This window comes from Notothenia coriiceps, unplaced genomic scaffold (assembly GCF_000735185.1).
Source record: "Notothenia coriiceps isolate Sejong01 unplaced genomic scaffold, NC01 NC01_scaffold00018996, whole genome shotgun sequence".
NCBI classification, from domain to species: Eukaryota; Metazoa; Chordata; class Actinopteri; order Perciformes; family Nototheniidae; genus Notothenia; species Notothenia coriiceps.
Genome location: NW_011351697.1, coordinates 456,190 through 473,183, shown reverse-complemented (window position 1 = coordinate 473,183; position 16,994 = coordinate 456,190). Strand labels below are relative to the sequence as shown.

The window sequence follows — 16,994 nt, the reverse complement described above, 5'->3', positions numbered from 1 at the left end:
AAAAAAAAAGAATAAACAACAATTAAATATCATTCTAATTACATTTTTATTATACTTCAATTTGAGAAAACAATTGTTTTTTTTAAATCCTAAAGATCAAAGTGTATTTTCAGTAATAACTATACTTACAGTAATGGCTCTATGGGTAAGAGTGACTCACTTAGCAATCATTGAAATGAAAATGAAATCTCAAATTCACTTTGAGTTTGTGACAACTGACAAGGCACATGATTGATTATAACAATATTAAAGTTATTACTTTTTTGCAACCCCTGGTATAACAGAAGAGCAGCGGTTTGTGCCGCAAGTAATTTGAGTGCTTGACTCCAGAGTTTAGCTTTCTTAACTAGACTGTGAAAATAATCAATTTGTAATCGCTTGAGAGATATGTCTGCCTCTTTTTCTTATCATTTGTCGTGCATCAACACTCAAACAGACTTTTTTAAAACACATGTTTTTTTATTTTAAGCTTGGCTCAACTGACAAAAAAACACGTTCAAATGTAATGAAGTGATAATTAAAAGTGAAAGTCAAGAAAAACAACATGTGGCTGACTTAGTTGATAATCCTCTATTAAAGATGAGGTTACAGTAATGGTTGATGGGGAAAAAGGACGTTTGTGTTTGTAAGTAGGCTGTGAGCTCGGTGAATATATGATCCTGTTGGGTCTATGCATATTAGAAACTATTTATCATGGTGTTCGGAGATTTCTTAGGAACAAAGCAAAAAAAGAGAACTGAACACACATTTTTTGTCCATGTGAATCCTCAGTCACTGTCATATCTTATATTTATTCATGAGTTCACTGTGTCTGCTCTCCTCTTATTTATGTATTTAGATTACAGAAATCTGTAGGGGTTAGCTACAGCAGTAGTTCCTAAGATTCCCTAGTGATGACTGTACCAACGCTTTGTCAACAAATTCAGTATGGACTGGGAATCCATCTCAACGTCTGCCCTCGCTGTGAGGAACAGCCTGTGGGAAGATTTCACATTTAAAGAACGAGCTCTTCTCGCTGAGTTCAAAGCAGTTGGTACAACTTTGAAAGATGATTCTATTGGGAGTTTTTAAGGCTTTGAATTGGTTTCTGTCTGTAAAGTATTTAGATTGTATTATCCCCCATCTCTCTCTCTCAATCTGTCTTTCACATGATAGTTATTTTTTGCTTTCATCATCGCTGTATGTCTTGCCTGTCTAGAAATGTTGTATGGCATTGTATGGTGTCTTGATGTGTTCACAGCAGGGCTTTCTTCCTGCCTCCGTGGGGATTCCCTGCTAAAATAAAGGCTACAGGTTATACACCGCACATGCCTGACCTTGTAAAGAGCACCATATGTCATCAGTTCACATGTTAAAGAGGTCCTGTTGAACTTGTGAACGGTGTCTCTGTGTGTGTGTGTGTGTGTGTGTGTGTGTGTGTGTGTGTGTGTGTGTGTGTGTGTGTGTGTGGTAAGAATAGGGAGCCACATCGGATCTAAAGGGGGTGCACATGTGTGTAATGGATGTGAAGTGTAGTTAAGTATGGAATGGAATGGGGAGGTGGGAGTGGAAGTGTGATGTTACATAGTGTCCCTTAATGAGGACTAGAAAAACAGGCCAGTAAATAAATGGAGTGGCATTAAAGTCTCTATTCTCTCTTTGTCTCATGATCTATCTTTAACAATAAAGACCAACAAATATTTAAAGGAAGCAATAGTCACTCTTTTTCAAAAAGAGCTGGTTTAATTAATAATGTGATGAGCAATGTCTCAGTGTACTTATATTCAATGTCATGTGCTTTTCTAAATATATTTTTTCGTTTTCTGTCTAATTTGCAGTCTGTGTGTAATTTGTCTAATTATAAAGATATATTTTGTAATATCTCTTTTAATTGGCGTATTGAAAGGTAGGTGTCAAATTAAAGGAATAATCAACATATTACATTAAATTGTTCAGCTGCCAAACCAACTTCAGTGTTCCTTGCCAAGATATTCTTTAAGATTGATCAGGAGATACTTCTTTCTAAATGAACAAATATGATGGGTGAAGGTGTAGCAGAACAGAAAATCCCCCTGTGAAGTCTAGACACTGGTGGTGGGGATGGGATGAAGGGAATTTTTGAAGATCCAGCAGTGATGAAGAGTGGACTTCTGATGAGCTCGACCGGAGCACTGTGCTGTATATGATGAACTGAAGGTGAACGGGGTGAAGGAGTGCTGCGATGATTTCGCCTGACAGCTGAAAGTAGAGGTGAACAGAAAGTTTGACAGAAGCAACATGATTGGTTGGTGGAGATTGTATCAAATCTGGTTGGTTTAAGTTAATCACCCCTAACCACCCAATTAGTACAAGCATAAAGATAGTCTTCATGATTGAACTTACTCTGAGCTTTATTCAATTCTAATTGTTCTGGAGAGTCGGTTGTGTATTTTATATATCCTACACAGATGTTAGTAAGGTGTTGAATTGTGTTGACACATCTATAGCATGATTCACATCTGCATTTCTTACGTTTCTCCAAAGTATTCAGGTTTGTTGTTAAATATGTTGACTGTCTGTTGGTGTAGTTATGGGTGCAGGCTGTAGGCATTTGAGTATGCACTGTAACCACTGTATGAATGCAACCTGTTTTGAACTATCACACCAAAATGCCCTTGCGGATCTAAGCCGCTTTCCTTCAGAGTCACACTGGTCATATTGCCATTGAGGCGGCTAAGATGCTCCATAGGTCACACCTTGTCTCTTCTTGTCAGCGCATGAAGGTAACATCATGTAATGTATCCCTCCTCTCACTTTAACCCCATGGCCCGGGGTTTTGGCGTGACTTCTGACCGGTGTAAGCAGCAGTGCACGGGCCCTCCTCCCTCTTAATTGAATCATCCGAGTGCAAAAACAGGCATCAGACGGGATTCATGTCAGACTTGCCCCTGAGCAAGCAGCGAGCCATCCAGCCAGCTAGGCAAGCAGGCGTGCAGTCTCTGGTTATTCCGATAAAGACAAGCACAGTGTGTGTGGATGCATGCGAGTCCATGTGCTATGGGCAGGAGTGTGTGTGCGCATGTGTGCAAATTTGCCGTGAGGCTCCAAAGAGAGCACTCTAATTTCCGTCTCAGAGGAAAGTGTGATTGAACACAAACCCTTTTGCCAGCGGGTCGAAACAGTCACACGCTGCAACAACACAAGACAAGATAAAAAAGAAGTCTTATTTTGTCCTCTATTTTCCCTTTAAAGTTTTCTTGTATTTTCTTTCTTTCTTTTTTTTAAATGTTCACCAAAATGCACTCCATGTTAAAGTAATATGATTAAAGGTTGGGCAAATTTACTGTACTCCAGATCCCTTTCCTTTGAGAATTAAGGTGTGTGTGTGTGTGTGTGTGTGTGTGTGTGTGTGTGTGTGTGTGTGTGTGTGTGTGTGCTAATGCATGTATATCTGACTATCAGCATATTTAAAGATGTGTGTGAGTGTGTGTTTGCACTTGTGTGTGAGTGTGCATGTGTGCTCTTGTGTGTGTGCGCATGCATGCATGCGTTCGTGAGTTGTTTGCCATCTGGCCTCGAACTGAGCTGACTATGGATACAATCACAACAGATTAGAATGAGGTGGAGGGGAAAGCTCCTCTTCTTTCCTCCAATTAACTTGTCCCTCCTTGTCTCCCTCGCTTCATTTAACCTGCTCCACTTCTTCTTGTGTGTGTGCGCGTTCATTTGAGCTTCTTTCTGAAAAGTCAGTAAGTGTGATTATTGTGTATTGGTCAGTAATTGAGAACAAGTCACCTATTGGCTGCTGATGGGAGGTGTATAGCTTCTGAGGCTGTGGTTGACATCATGACTAACCTGCTGAATGTTAATCCCCACCGGGTCGCCATGCGGCTAACCCTGACGCTAACGAGTGTGCACACTCAGCTGATTAAAAAGATTAATAAGGCTAATGGGGGAAAAACAACGTCAGTTTAGGCTGAAGCAATGAGGCAAACAGACATGGGGGGCACACACAAAGGGAGGCACTGAGAGGGAAAAAGGAGAGAGAAAGACAGAGAGAGATCGTTTTTTGGGTTCCCCTCAGCTCATCTGCTCAAGTCTGTTTGGTACTCATTCACCACGAGTGGCTGTGACCCTAGCTTTGGCATGCCGTGAGAGTAAACTGGATGAGTGAGTAAGTGAGTGTTTATTTGTGTGTTTGTGTGTGTGTGTGTGTGTGTGTGTGTGTGTGTGTGTGTGTGTGTGTGTGTGTGTGTGTGTGTGTGTGTGTGTGTGTGTTTGTGTGCGTGGGTGGGTGGATGTGTGCATTTATTTGAAAGCCTTCTATGTCTCTTTGTGCATGTTTATTCAAAATTAGTTCTGTGTGAATGAAGCTAAGCAGGAGTCAACTTGAGAAGGATTTTTGGCAATTTGTCTCACATGTGTGCAGCACCACAGTGACGTAGCTGCTGCAGAGCTGTTCTGTCTCTTTCCTTGGACCGCCAAACAGGGCCATAAGGACTCAATGTGTCTTACTGAGAGACCAATCCACCATTGTTTAAATGTGTATTCACAAGCCGAGGCGTGTAGTGCACTTGAGGTAAGATGAGAAAGCGCCCATAAATTGACCTTGATAGGATGTCAAAGGAGAGGAGTCGCTTTAGGCCTTTTCTTTATCTTTCTCCCTGGAGTAGCCTTTGGCGCTGTTATACATTTCATTGTGAAGTTGAATTCACTTCTGCTGGTTGGTATTGCGATGATGTGCTCTACAGATTTGAGCTATTCTATAGTGCTTTCAGTCATTTATATAGTTAAACCTGTCATCTATACTTTTATATACAACTAATCTGCAGCAGAACATTTGTTTTAAAGGAAATGTAATTCCTTAAACCTTCATGTCTGAAAAGTGAAGTCAATAAGGAAGTGCCTTAAATGTGCCTTCCCTCTAATATCCAGCAGGGGCAACTCCACTGGTTGCAAAAAGAGGACTGAGTTTCGCTGAGTCGCTTAGATAATTACCTGACTTTTCACTTGATTTATTTATTATCTCCTGGGTCGCTAGTTTAAAATATTTTTTCAATAGGGCATGATGTTCATTTTTAATAAAATAAACAATAAAGCTGATATACTTTAGGGCAGGGGTGTCAAACTCAATGCCAGGGGCCAAATCCGGCCCGCGACATCATTTTATGTGGCAGGCAAGAGCTTGCAAGGAATATAATATGTTTATTATACGGTTTCATACCACTTTACAGGAGCATTGTCCCACAATGCATCTCGTTTTGTGACATGCACACTGAAGAGATTTGCAATTATTTGTAATTAATTGCCCTAGACTTCTGCTCTCAGACGTAGTTCATTATTAAGTTATTACCCTATTCAATAATAACCCAATGCATAGGCAGTAATATAATACATCATTTTATTTATATATGTATATATAGATATACAGTGGGGCAAAAAACTATTTAGTCAGCCACCAATTGTGCAAGTTCTCCCACTTAAAAAGATGAGAGGCCTGTAATTTTCATCCTAGGTATACCTCAACTATGAGAGACAAAATGAGAAAGAAAAAAAACAGAAAATCACATTGTCTGATTTTTAAAGAATTTATTTGCAAATTATGGTGGAAAATAAGTATTTGGTCACCTACAAACAAACAAGATCTCTGGCTCTCACAGACCTGTAACTTCTTCTTTAAGAGCCTCCTATGTCCTCCACTCGTTAACTGTATTAATGGCACCTGTTTGAACTCGTTATCAGTATAAAAGACACCTGTCCACAACCTCAAACAGTCACACTCAAAACTCCACTATGGCCAAGACCAATGAGCTGTCAAAGGACACCAGAAACAAAATTGTAGACCTTCACCAGGCTGGGAAGACTGAATCTGCAATAGGTAAGCAGCTTGGTGTGAAGAAATCAACTGTGGGAGCAATTATTAGAAAATGGAAGACATACAAGACCACTGATAATCTCCCTCGATCTGGGGCTCCACGCAAGATCTCACCCCGTGGGGTCAAAATGATCACAAAAATCCCAGAACCACACTGGGGGACCTAGTCAATGACCTGCAGAGAGCTGGGACCAAAGTAACAAAGGCTACCATCAGTAACACACTACGCCGCCAGGGACTCAAATCCTGCAGTGCCAGACGTGTCCCCCTGCTTAAGCCAGTACATGTCCAGGCCCGTCTGAAGTTTGCTAGAGAGCATTTAGATGATCCAGAAGAGGATTGGGAGAATGTCATATGGTCAGATGAAAACAAAATATAACTTTTTGGTAAAAACTCAACTAGACGTGTTTGGAGGAGAAAGAATGCTGAGTTGCATCCAAATAACACCATACCTACTGTGAAACATGGGGGTGGAAACATCTTGCTTTGGGGCTGTTTTTCTGCAAAGGGACCAGGACGACTGATCCGTGTAAAGGAAAGAATGAATGGGGCCATGTATCGTGAGATTTTGAGTGACAACCTCCTTCCATCAGCAAGGGCATTGAAGATGAAACGTGGCTGGGTCTTTCATCATGACAAATATCCCAAACACACCGCCCGGGCAACGAAGGAGTGGCTTCGTAAGAAGCATTTCAAGGTCCTGGAGTGGCCTAGCCAGTCTCCAGATCTCAACCCCATAGAAAATCTTTGGAGGGAGTTGAAAGTCCGTGTTTCCCCGGCGACAGCCCCAAAACATCACTGCTCTAGAGGAGATCTGCATGGAGGAATGGGTCAAAATACCAGCAACAGTGTGTGAAAACCTTGTGAAGACTTACAGAAAACGTTTGACCTCTGTCATTGCGAACAAAGGGTATATAACAAAGTATTGAGATTAACTTTTGTTACTTATTTGTTATTGACCAAAGAATACATTCTTTAAAAATCAGACAATGTGATTTTCTGGATTTTTTTTTCTCATTCTGTCTNTTGTCTTTGTTCTTTATGTGTGTGTGTGTGTGTGTGTGTGTGTGTGTGGGTGTGTGTGTGCGTGCGTGCGTGCGTGCGTGCGTGCGTGCGTGCGTGCGTGCGTGCGTGCGTGTGTGCGTGTGTGTGTGTGTGTGTGTGTGTGTGTGTTTGATGTGTGCATCTGTTAGTACATCTCGTATGTGTGTATAATACCTGAATGGATGTTTATATCCCCAATGACATACACAAGGTCAGCACTATTCTGCACTACAGCAGCTGCTAATGTAACTTTAACTGTTTTCAAGCATGCGTGTCCTTTCAGAGTCACTAGATGGCAGTGTGGCTGTTTATTGAGACCATTAGAGACAAACTACCCGTTTAGTACATCATTGATGTAGAATTACTGTGCTCTTCTCCAGTTAGCACTGTACAGGGTGGTATGCAGTTGTTGGTGTATTGTATTTATATTTGAGTGACAATTTGGTTTGGGAAAGGAGTAAAATAATATTTGAAGAGGGTACTAAAATAACACTAAGTAATTTTAACTGCGTTATAGCAGAAAATGATAGGCTTGAGGAGGCCTTTTTTATATTTTGCTTTGTGATTACACGTAACCTAATGCTCTACCTATGTCTCTCATGTCTTCTGAAGGCACTATTAATTCAGACAGTGTTAATTATAATACTATTATAATATTATAGTACTATAATACTAAGTACTTGGCACCTCTTAAACTATGCTATACTGAAAACCAATTATCCTATTATATGTGATAAAGAGAAATAATGTAATGACGGAAAATGTGCCAACTCAGCCAGATGTCAGGGCAATATGACCTTTTTCAAATTTTTGGGAAACTCTACCTACATGTAACGCACATTGAAACAATGAAAGGGACATATAAATGATATGTCCCTTTGATTGTTTCGATGTGCGATACACGACTGTGAAATGTGGTGCAATTCAAGTCAGCAACCATGCCGTTTTCAAAGCTCTAATTATCCAATTTGTGTTTTAATTCTTTAAAAGGTGCATTTATTATTACACATAAATAAGAAAAATAAAATTCAGATAATGAGAAAATATAATAAATGTTACAGTATAGAGGTCAAGAAGACACAGGCTTATAACACAGACATTCCCTCTAACAATAAGATTGATTTAGATAATAATAATAATAATAATAATAATAATAATAATAATAATAATAAAAGAAGGATACCAAACGAACTGAGAATGAATCATAGACAAGTATCCGATAAAAAAAATAATGAAATACATGAAAACAAAACAGGAAAAAGATGAAAAAATATACACATTTCAAGAAGTAATTGAACATCATGAATTAATTGATAATGCCGTTTCATTTCCTTTTAAAATGTTCAAAGGATACCGAGCTCTTGATAACCTTTAATTTGGTATTTCATATCTGTAAAGCACAATATCTCGGGGGTACCTGCCATGTTTCATTTGAGTAAAACGAAGATGATCAAACTGTCTAGTAAGCCATTTATAGAATTCATTTAGGAATTGCATTTTTAGATTTGGTTCAATGACGATGATAAAGACAACTATAATGACAGTCATCTCTGTATGTATATGTGTGTGTATGGTTGTGTGTATCTGAGTTTTGATTATCTCGCCAACTTTTTGACTGATTGTTCTTCCCTCTTGACATGTTTGTTGCCAAGGATCAGAAGGGGTGCTTTGATGCCTGTTAAGTTTCTGTATGTTTTCTATAAAATAGCATTTATTTCTGTGCCGCTATGCTAATGGAGATAGTGTGTGTGTGTGGGAGTTAAATAAGTTTAATTTGACTGTTTCGGTGCAGGTGGCGAGAGTGGCAAAAAGGTGCACCACCCTTATGTGCGACTGCCAGTCTCAACATTGACTTTCTTGCAAAGCGTTTATCAAACCTGACAGGCTTGGGCTTAATTAAGGCCATTCAAGATACATAGCCTATGGCATTGCTAATGTATACACGAACATGGACCCACCATTCAAAACCTATGAAGCAGCATCACAAGCATACCAGCTGAGAGCCACCTATTTTTTGCACCTTTGCTTTTCCTGCTATGACATTCGAGTATGTCTGATTCGAAAAAAATAACATTCTTTGATACGTCTGTGTAGGGGGTTGTGGTGGACGTATTTGCCAACAAAACATAAGAGGACTGTTGATTTGCCAACAAAACTTCAACAGACTTTTTGTTTCCCATGTTAAAATGACATTAAATGTTTGTTTTTTTATAAAGCTGGACCATCATTATAAACATATGTTTGGGTCATAGCTGTGGTATTATAACAGCGTAAAATGGCTAGCTTACCAAAAACAAATGAATACTTAATCTCAAATAAATATATTTCCCATAACCAATACAAATCATTTTTGTGCATGAACATACATTTCATTTTTTTAACTGAGGGCAGAAGCAAACCAAATAATTTGAACTTCAAAGCTTCACTTATAATGTTGACTATCAAAAGTCGTTTCATGTCAACATTCAAATGGTGCTCGGTTTCTTTTTTTTTGCATTCTGTTAAAACCCAGTTCTGTACAATTGCAAATAAAGACAAGGCGACACTTGTATTTTATTTTTTAATGTCATACAATTTGATTCCAGTGGTAGCTGCATATTTATTTCCAATTTGTGTACTCCATAATAAACAATAACTCCAGGGCTTTGTTAAGTGAAAACTCATTCAAATAAGTTAAATACAGTTCTAAAAAAAATTCACAACATGTCTTTTTCTAATAAAATACTACATGTAAATGTGTTGCTTTTAAATTGTTCAAATACAACATTTTCACTGCAGTGTAAAACTGTTAGCTTTCTGCTTCCTACTCACACAGAAAGTAATCATCTTCATCAACGGGGCGGTCCAGTTGCAATCAAACAGCACCATAAATAACATTTACATAACCACACGTATTCAGGTTGATGAAACTGACCTCATTATCATATTACAATATTCATTAAAGAAATTAGATTATACCAACAAGGATAAACTCAATAATCCAATACATCACTGTTTCCCAATTTAGGATTTTTTCAGAGTTTTTCGTTTTCTTTTAGAATGAGACTTAAAAAGATATATACTGTATCATGAAACACATACACGTGATGTTAAGACCTTAATTGAAGCTTCAAATGTAAAATAAATAACATTTGGTATACCCCTTTAAAACAATATATAAAGATAATGACGAGCGGACTCCAGAAAGTAAACTGTCCATGTAGGGAGTACATCAGGAGCTTTAGCTTCACATGGCTAGTTCAGGCGCAGTTGAATTTGGAGAACCATCTGGAGTAAACAATGGTAGCCAAAACGATCCCGCCTTACCTATCATCATGGTGGTGATAATTATCATGGTGGTTCCTATTACCATTTACCCTGGGTTCTGGTGCTTTGATGCTTTTTGATTTGAAGATGAAAAACGGATATGGGAATCAATCAATCAATCAATGTTTATTTATATAGCCAATGTTACATTTGGAAAAATCACTCTTTAGAAGGTATAGGCAATGGTTTGGACACGGCATGTGGGAAAATGTTTATTAGTAACTGAAACCCACAAAGCAAAACTATCTGGCCATGAATGCATGTTTTTTCTTAACAATTATTACTCAATAATCAATATACCAGGAGATATCAGTACACTTTTTTTTCTTCTCTCAAACCCATGTTAATGATAAGCAGGTTAAACGTCTTTGATAGATTTACTAATCCTTTGAACCTCACCAAAATGAGTCGACTCGGTAAGCTAATGTATTCATTTGATCACAACTCAATCAGCTACAGTTTGAAATATATAAATGTAGGCAACCATGAGTGTGATAGAATTCTAATCATAAGCTTAAGAATATTTTTTTTTTTGTCTCCTTTCCTCCTTTCAGAACCTATAACTGCACTGTGGTGATAAGTTTTTTTATTTATTCTACTAATTCAAGTATAATTCATACACACAAACATAAACAAAATTAGTAGAAGCGGGAGGACTGAAGCATAGCTTATGGGAAGTAGCCCTCCCTTGAATCATCCTAATATAACATTGGCATTATTGCGTCAAAAACGTATAGAAATTAAGGAGTACAAAGAAATAAAGAAAAATAAATTGAAGTTAGGGAAAAAATAAATAAATGCATATATACTGTATATGTGAAAACTAGATATAAGGTCATTTTCTGCATATGTCAATAGCAGTTGACTATTGTTTTTGTTAAGTCAATGAAAATGTTTGATAACTAAGGTTGGGTTCAACTTGTATCCCGGCAAAAGATTCTCGTTAATCCAACATTTTGAACATCATTGTTTCCAAATGTTGATGCATTGGATCATTAAGCATCAACAATCAAAATTACTTTTTAAGAATAACACCTCTACATTTTTCTAGGAATGGGAGATTGCAGGACACATTTTCTCCAAACATATATTTTCTCAGCAACCTAAAGTCAACACACAGCTTCGCAAAAACCTTCACTTTTGTGCAGTCCCCTACTATGAGTCTTTATGGACAACTCTACTCCTTTTATTTGCCTTACAATTATTTTGTTACAATTGTGTTGTATCAAGGTCTTCATACAATATTTCTTGTAGCTTTAAAAACAGACTTGCAATCTTAATAGATGCTTCAGTTAAATTATAGGTGGAGGTTGTCTTTTTTGATGAATGTTGCTGCTCACAAAGAAATACAGAATTCAGCTGGATTTGGATGAATAGGGATTATTGAATTTTGCGTGCATGGTTTGGCAATGGCATTCAAATGTACTACGCTTGAAACCAAACCAAAATAATTTAATTTATCAAATATAAAGGGTTGAATCAATAACAAAACAAATCCTCAGTCCAACTTCTCTTGAAATTCTCCATGTGTGGTCCGGACCTTTTTTTTCTTTCTGAAATGTCATTACACTGCCTTGTTCGTCACATTGTCAAATAGGACCGAGGTTGAAACCAAAGACTTGATATAAAAAGTGGATGTCATGTTTTGTTTGTGGACTATGGTTTTAAAGCCTCGAGCATTTATTTTGGCAGTGACATTTTTATTTTGAGCAAACAAAATATTAAAATGAACTTTCAAAAACTGATAACACTGTGAAAGTGATAAAGTTCTAAGATGAACATAAATAGAAGACCATGTCTGGACAACACAACGCTAATGACCTGTCAGCAAGGTAGCAATGCCCTAAAGCAGGGATGTCAAACTCAATTTTATCACGGGCCACATTATCATTAAGGTTGCACTCAAAGGGCCGGTTGTAACTTTAAGACTATATAAATACAGTGGGGCAAAAAAGTATTTAGTCAGCCACCAATTGTGCAAGTTCTCCCGCTTAAAAAGATGAGAGATGCCTGTAATTTTCATCCTAGGTATACCTCAACTATGAGAGACAGAATGAGAAAAAAANCATCATTACAGCATGACACAAACTCAAAATGTACATTAAGGGAATACATTACATTACTTCTAAAGTTGAACTTGTAATGTCAGACTTATCAGTGATAATAAATGTATTCCCTTAATGTACATTTTGAGTTTGTGTCATGCTGTAATGATGACGTATTGATTTCCGCAGCTAAAGAACCTCAAACTGATCAGCAAACAGCTCAATCAAGACTAAATCAGGTAAGTGTAACAGTAAGATATCATTTATCATGACAACAAATCAGAACATGATCATTATTCTAAACAACAAATGTCACATTTAAGGATGAAGATGTGTGTTATGCTGCATTGGAAATACGTCCGGCATCAAAGAGACCAAAGAGGACGACAACCCAGAGTTCTGACTTCAGCACCTATTCTGCCATCAACACTTCGAGGATGTAAAGACTTGCAAGCAGCTACTAAACAAGATCACAAACAAACCAAAATTGTATGCTATTTTTCCAGGTTAAGTAGAGACCATTATGCCACTTATCGTTCCCATTTAAAGCTAAGCAACAGTAAGCATTATCTATGGCTGATGTGTATAAAAAGCTGTATGCGTAAAGTCACCTTTTTGAAGGAGCAAAGCAGTTATGTCTTTTGAAGTTGATGCTAAACTATATTTAAAATGTCCTGAAACCACTTTAAAAATATAAAAATAAAGGAAAACCTTGAGAAATCTTGTTTGTTTTTGTTGATTACAATTCAGCTTCAGATTTACTCTTTTGATTGAAATCGATCCGTAACATTTCATAACGTCCAAGATGGCTGCTTGTGTGTAACAAAACAAGTATTGCTGTTTTCAGGCAATTTCCTGTTTTTGTCTCAAGTTCCCCATCATTCCCAATCCTCCTCCAATAAAGTCTGATACAAGTCCAAATATTTGGTAAGTTAGGGCTCATTCTTCTAAAGAGAATAAAATGTATTTTGTTAAAAGGATACATAATTTAAAAGCCACAATGGCTATTGTTTGAATCAGGCAAGTTATTTAAGGATGGCCTACCACACAGTTTCCTAGAATAGCATGACAACACAGCAATGACGGCCAAGCCGACCTCAACCACATCGTGTATGTCACACCTTGTATTCAGTTAGTATCGCAGGAAACTCACAGTGACAAACATCCCCTCATGCGACTACTGCCCAAAGTACAATGTACAAGTTGAGAAGAATGAAACTATAGTTAATAAACGACACAAGCACAAACCACTGACAACAGGAAAGGTTCTAACAAAAAAAAAAGTTGAATTCTCTTTATTTTCTGGATGACCAGTTTTTGCCCTTAATGCGGATCATATTGATCCACATTCACAATGCCTGGACTAATAATTATGTTACCTGTCCATCCCTTAAGTCAGGTTCTCAGAGAACTCTCCCACATTGTGTCTTTGAAAGGCAGAGGCTCTTTAAAGAAAGGTAGCTGCAGAAGAGCAGCATGAGAGATTGATTCAATAACTAATGTCTAAGTTTTGTCCAAAGATGTCTGAAATTGTACACAAGAATCATGACTCCCACAACATGAAAAATAACTTTGAACTGCAAAACAAATGTCACTTTTAAATGCAGTAACAACTCTTCCACGGGGATGTCTTCATCACAGCAATTTCAGTAGATAACTTTTTTTTAAATGTCTGATCACATTTGTGGTCACCACTTTTGTCTTTGGCCTCCTAGAAACAAGGGTTGGCTCAACAATCCCCACAGTCTCAAAGCTCCTCACTCTCCCCTACTGTTGTTGTGTTGTTTTTACATAATTTCCCCTAAAAATGCCATAAATGTAACTGTATAAATTGCTGGATTGACAATTATTAAACAAAGACTTATTTCAGAGACACGGAGGTGGTTTACTTTATAGCACTTGAAAAATGTACACAAAGAGAGGGCTGGTGAATCTGTTAGCCACACCGGCTGCATGTGAAACTCTTCTGAACTCTAGAGGAGTTGTGAAGTGATAAACCAAAAAACTGCTCGATGAAGAAGACTGCAGGCTGTCCTGAACAGCCTGAAAAAGACACAACGCGCCATATTGGTTTTAAACTGATTCACTAAAGCAGCTGGACCTTTACATCATAATAACAACAACACATTTCTCTTAAAAATAAGTTCCAATCAATCAAATGAAGACAATAAAAACAGCATTACTTTACATTTAACGTGACATTGGCTAAAACTTGCACTCATACTGGAATGTACTTGTTTTTCTTCTAAATATTATTTATTTAATGACAGAGCCTTTAGCTTACCACAACAATGATAGTAAAAAATAAATAATATATAATCAATTTTATTAATTAGGACAGATGACACTGTTAATAGCATGAACCACACCAAAGTGTATTTAAAGGGGACCTATCATGCAAAATGCACTTTTTGATGTCTTTTATACATAAATCTGTCCCCGGTGTGAAAGGAGACTCAAACAGTTTCAGAAAATACAACCCTATCTCTTTTCCTCCTTACCCACATCTCAAAAAACTGGGGTGCAAACGAGCAGATCCAGGATTTGGCTCCTATGACGTCATTGGCGTAATGTGGGCTGGCTTTACATTGAACTCCTGGCAACCTCCCTGCCCACGGCGCTACATATCTTCAGTCGTCTAGCCGACATGCATTTCCACCGAAACCTCGTCTTCTTCAGTGTCAGATTCGGGATCATACTCATACTGTAATACGCTTGGACAGCTGCATTTGTCTGGGAGAACATGTTCCTTCTTCTTCTCCTCTCGTATTCACCGTAAGCATGGTAACATGACGCTCCTGCCGGCCGGCCGTGCCAGAGAGGCAAAGAGTACCAAATACTTCCGCAGTGGGGCGTGGCCAGCTGCAGCTCATTAGCATTAAAGCTACGTCAAAGAATCAGCCTTTTCGAAGACAGGGCTGGAATAGAAGGGTATGAGACATGGATAAAATGCATGATCTGTTTGGTATTTTGAGCTAAAAACTTCACAGACATGTTTTATATAGGTATGGCCCTACAATATATGTTTCAAATATAGCATGATAGGTCCCCTTTAAATTAATTTGTTGAAAAGCTTACGTATACTGAGTAAATCAAAATAGATGTGATTTTTTTTCCTTCCACAATTACAAGTTAAAATTGATCAGATGTGCACATTGATCTCCATTGTTGTTGTTAAATACGTGAGTGAAAACAGTTAAAGTTACATTAGCAGCTGCTCTAGTGCAGAATAGTGTTGACGTTGTGTATGTCATTGGGGATATAAACATCCATTTAGGCATTATACACACAGACAATGTGTACTAACAGGTGCACACATCACACACACACACACACACACACACACACACACACACACACACACACACACACACACACATAAAGAACAAAGACAAATAATGCAGCTCCTGTCCATAGATTATTAAAGACTGTTAAATAAAGTGTAATTAATCCTGTGCTGTACTTTACATTTCACAGTGTTGTACATGTGCTGACCATCTCCTATGCACATTCACAGACATTTCCACCTCTGCTACTCCTTCATTTATAAGGATATCCTTGAGCACCTTCCATAATGTGTCTCGATGTACGTTCAACAGCAATGTCATTCAGCTTGTGCTCACAGGACTCCCTGCTCTCCTCCGTACCAAGGCTGCATATAGATGCTGGTAAAAGAGTTTTGATGTGGGGGCGGCTCCAATTTCTTTTAGTATACCGCAACAAAATATTATAATTGACTCTACCGACATTAAAGATTTTCAAACATACTGTAACTTCTTATAATTGTTATTATCACTGAAATGGGCAATTGCTTTCTTTACACTATATTTTAAATTATCAGTTTCAAAATAATGTGTCTGCCTTACTTAAACTTTCCCCTACACTTTCATGTATTCAATATTTATTATCTTTGTTGTCTCATAACATGATTTTCTTGCAATTTCATACCAAGACTCCATAGAATAATTGAGTCTCAAAAGACCTTCCTGGACAAATAAAAGTCCAAAATGTAATTAATCTATGAAGAAACTCCTTCAGTCAGTAATGATGAGCACGTCTCAAACAAATGTCTAAATGTTTGCACTTCCCTAGAGACCTGAATAAACTGTTTCCTGTGTTGCAGAAACAAATACAAATAATGCAAGCATACACACACAAAGTGTATGCACATATCCATGGGTCGTCTGGGTGACCAAGCTGTTGACGTCTGACGAGTGGATGGAAACAGTTGTGGTTTCTCCCCTCCCCTGATACTGCAGACGAGCGTAAGCTGTAAATCCTCTGGTTAACACCTGCTCCCACTCACAGTAACAAACATGCAGACCAAATGCATGTACAGAAATCAAGAAATATATATATATGTGTGTATATACCTTTTCAGCATGCCTTGCAATTAAGTTGTGTTATTTTTTGAGTCCCAGTTTTGTTGCTTTTAATCAGCCTCATTTAATAAGTCTCCAGGCGCTGCTCTGTCACACACCATTTCTGTTTACCACTCTCCTTGGACTGCAGTTGAGCTATCAGTTTTTTTTGGCAATGTTTTCTGCATGATACTCTTCTTAATCTTAATTACTTTTTATGTTTTCCGGTGGCAGAGTTGGAGTTATATATTATAATACAGTTTACAGGAATTAGCACCTACAACTATACGATACGATATACTTTATTGTCCCCATAAGGACATTTGTTCTGGACTCCGTCCTGCAGTTCCGCATACATGTACATATACAAACATAGTGGACATTAAGAGACATACACATATCATC

General features: G+C 37.9%; 1 protein-coding gene across 1 annotated transcript in view; it reads left to right on the top strand.

Annotated features, from left to right (window-relative positions):
- Positions 1–16,994, top strand: part of cp (ceruloplasmin) — a 737,508-nt gene that overhangs the window by 388,260 nt on the left and 332,254 nt on the right. The gene's annotated exons all lie outside the window — the stretch shown is intronic.